General features: G+C 48.9%; 1 long non-coding RNA gene across 1 annotated transcript in view; it reads right to left on the bottom strand.

Moving 5' to 3' along the window:
* Positions 1-3570, bottom strand: part of LOC122546527 — an 8212-nt gene extending 4642 nt beyond the window's left edge. The window contains exons 1-2 of the long non-coding RNA XR_006310765.1: positions 3406-3570; positions 1857-1922 (exon numbers count right to left, since the gene is read on the bottom strand). This is a non-coding gene — a long non-coding RNA (uncharacterized LOC122546527). The remainder of the gene's footprint in view (positions 1-1856; positions 1923-3405) is intronic.
* Positions 3571-3752: the final 182 nt, after the last annotated feature.

The following is a 3752-nucleotide window of genomic DNA, read 5'->3' as shown; positions in this document are numbered from 1 at the left end:
GAATCAACGTTTCGGGCATAAGCCCTTCTTCAGGCTTTCGGGCTTATGCCCGAAACGTCGATTCTCCTATTCCCTGGATGCTGCCTGACCTGCTGCGCTTTTCCAGCAACACATTTTCAGCTCTGATCGCCAGCACCTGCAGTTCTCACTTTCTCCGCATTAGTCAGGGGTAAATATAGAGTAATAGGGTAGGGGAATGGGTCTGGGTAGATTGCTCTTCGAAGGGTTGGTGTGGATTTGTTGGGCCGAATGGCCTGTTTCCACACTGTAGGGATTCTATTATTCTCCAAGAGCCATCCAGCATGGAAATAAACCCTCCGGTCCAACCAGTCCACACTGACCATAGTCCCAAATTAAACCAGTCCCACCTGCCTGCTCCTGGCCCTTATTCACATACTTACCCAAATGTCTTTTAAATGCTGTAACTGTACCTGCACCCAGGAAAAGTTCCTCCTCGTTTCTGTCATAAACAGGCAACCCCTCATTTTTAAACTCACGTCCCGAGTTTTAGACTCCACTTTCTCGGGTCTTGTGTGTTCTCAAGAACCATCGACTGCCTCAGGCGACTGTCTGTGAGGAGTTTGCACGTTCTCCCCGTGTCTGCGTGGGTTTCCTCCGGGTGCTCCGGTTTCCTCCCACAATCCAAAGATGTGCAGGTCAGGTGAATTGGCCATGCTCAATTGCCCGTAGTGTTAGGTAAGGGGTAAATGTAGGGGTATGGGTGGGTTGCGCTTCGGCGGGTCGGTGTGGACTTGTTAGACAATAGGTGCAGGAGTAGGCCATTCAGCCCTTCGAGCCTGCACCGCCATTTAGGAATGATCAGCCATGATCATATTGATCAGTATCCTGTTCCTGCCTTATCTCCATAACCCTTGATTCCACTATCTTTGAGAGCTCTATCCAACTCTTTCTTAAATGAATCCAGAGACTGGGCCTCCACTGCCCTCAGGGGCAGAGCATTCCACACAGCCGAAGGGCCTGTTTCCACACTGTAAATGTAATGTAATCTAATCATGTAATCTAATCTAATCGAACATTTGTCTAAACTCGAATGAGGGCAGCCTGAACCTGTCTCCTCAGAGAGTAAATCTTTTAACCCCGAGAATCATCCTGTGAACTGCCCCCAACGCAAGCACACCCCTCCTCCAACAGAGAGAGTTAAGACTGTACACCGGGTGGAGTGTCGCAAAGAGTGGTGCTGGAAAAGCACAGTGGGTCAGGCAGCGTCCGAGGAGCGGGAGTTGATGTTTTGAGCATAAGCTCTTCATCAGGAATGTTGGGGAGGGAGGGGGGGGGTGACCTTGTGGAGGGAGGGAAGAGGAGAACTTCAAGATGGGCAGTGGGGTGCAGTCTGACCAAGGGCTAGTACAGCTGGGGCGAGACCTCCCTATTCCATCCCTCTTGCATTAGAGTGGAGGTCCTGGTGTTGGACTGGGGTGGACAAGGTCAGAAAGCCACATGGCGCCAGGTTATAGTCCAACAGATTTATTTGAAATCACCAGCTTTTGGAGTGCTGCTCCTTCGTCAGGTGACGTGCAATGCGGATGCAGTTACAGCATTTAAAAGACATTTGGGTAAGTATGTGAATAGGAAAGGTTTGGAGGGATATGGGCCAGGAGCAGGCAGGTGGGACTGGTTTTGTTTGGAATTATGGTTGGCATGGACTGGTTGGGCCGAAGGGTCTGTATCCATGCGGGATGACTCAATGACCCTCCTTCAGCAGAGTCACTATATAACTCAGTAATTGCACACTGCACCCCCCCCCCCCCACCCCCCAACCCCCCCAACCCCCACTCCATCCCAATATATTTTCTGTAATCAGTTACTGAGTCAGGTCCAGGCAGGGGGATACTTACTCTTGCACTTACAGAAAGTCTCATTGTCTTTCAACATCGCCACGTCCGAATTAATCCATGAACTCTCTGCAACAGTAAAGAAACAGCAAATGTTAGCCATTTACGTTGAGGGGTGTGAAAAGCGAGAGAGGAAGGGAGGGTGAGAAGCAGAGATAAGGTCTGTGACTTCCAAAGAGGGGGAATGTTAGAAGAGAGGGAGAGAGTTAGATTATGAGAAACAGTGTGTGACAGGCACAGAGAGAGGGTCGGAGGGAGTGTGAGAGACAGAGAGACAGCAGCACCGAGTGAGATTATGAGAAGCAGAGAGACAGAGAGTGGTACAGAGAGTGCAGGATGTAGAGTGAGAATCATAGAGAGTGAGGTCAGAAAGAAAAACAGGCAAAAGAGATTGGGAGACGCGAGGAGCAGAGAGTTAAAGAGACAGTGGGAGAAAGACAGAGAGAGGCACGAAGAAACATAAAGAGAATAAGTGCAAGGCAGGGAGAGAAAGGAGCGAGAGACAGGTGTTGAGAGAACAAGTCTGAGATAACCATTTGTTTCTCCAAAGCTTGCTGAGCTTTTCTACCATTTTCTATTTTATTACAAAACATTTACCAGCTGAGAGACAAAGCAGGAGGATCAGCGTCAAATATAAAATCATGAGGGGTATAGATAAGGCAGCTGTGTTTTGGGTATTTCAAGACTGGAGGCATATTTTTAAGATAAGAGGAAAGAGATTTAAATAGGGCATGAGGGGCACTTTTTCCACACAGAGAGTGGTTCGTGTATGAAATGAGGAAATGGTGGATGCAGGTACAACTACAATGTTTAAAAGACATTTGGATAAGTACATGAATAAGAAATGTTTAGAGGGATATGGGCCAGGAGCAGGCAGGTGGGACTAGTTTAGTTTGGAATTATGGTCAGCACGGACTGGTTGGGCCGAAGGGTCTGTTTCTGAGCTCTATGACTCTAAGTATTTTGGGAGAGATTACTACAGTAAAGGAACTATATAAATTGAAGTTGTAATCAGATAAAAATGTGATACAAAACCACAAAAAGGAGATAATAGTAACACGTGATCAAAACTTAGGGCAAAGCATTCAATTTTAAGCAGCGTTTTAATGGAAAGGGAGAGGGTTTAGGGAGGGAGTTCCAGAGCACGATGTCCAGGCAGCTGCCAACGGGTGGAGCGGTGGGAATCAGGAATACAGGGTTAATGTGGTAATAAAGGTGCTTTTTTAAGGCAAAGCTAGATTTTTGAACAGTAAAGGATTGGAGGGTTATGGTGAGTGGGTGGGTAAGTGGAGCGGAGTCCATGATCTGATTGAGTAGCAGAGCGGGCTCCAGGGGCCACCTGGCCTGCTCCTGCTCCTGCTCCTTATAAAGACACAGCGACAGTCTCCATCACTCTCTCAGCCCCTACTCTTTCGGCATGTGGCTGTCGTGTGCAGGTCGCCGAGGGGTTCCCAGCTGACGATGGTTCTGCCAACACACTGCATCCCAAAAGCTTCAGTTGCAGGAGAGGGGCCAGGGGTAACCGAGCTGAGGAACAGCTACTGATTCCTACCTGCGGTTTGCGCCCAGGATACAGTCAGGAGGAGTACAGCGAGGAGGCTGGAGAGGACGAGGGTATTCATTGCTGGTGAGCCTCAGGAGCAGTGTAATAGTGTCCTGCACTGCAGCTTGTACATATAGAGACAGCCAGCTCAGCGCCTGGCTGCAGTGGATAACAAGCCCCTATTTTGTACTCAGGGAAGGCCAGGTGTTATTTAATCTGCCTTAGACATCTCCAGAAACCACAGGGGTATTGGCGCCCACCCCACACAACTTATCAACCATCTTCAATCTCCTGGCAGGCAGAGCACATCCTTGGCCACGGATGAGAGGAGCGATTATCCAAATCCAGGCACTCCA

This window comes from Chiloscyllium plagiosum, unplaced genomic scaffold (genome assembly GCF_004010195.1).
Source record: "Chiloscyllium plagiosum isolate BGI_BamShark_2017 unplaced genomic scaffold, ASM401019v2 scaf_10446, whole genome shotgun sequence".
Lineage (NCBI taxonomy): Eukaryota > Metazoa > Chordata > Chondrichthyes > Orectolobiformes > Hemiscylliidae > Chiloscyllium > Chiloscyllium plagiosum.
The sequence above is the reverse complement of the archived record's forward strand: the minus strand, read 5'-3'. Positions and strand labels throughout refer to the sequence as shown.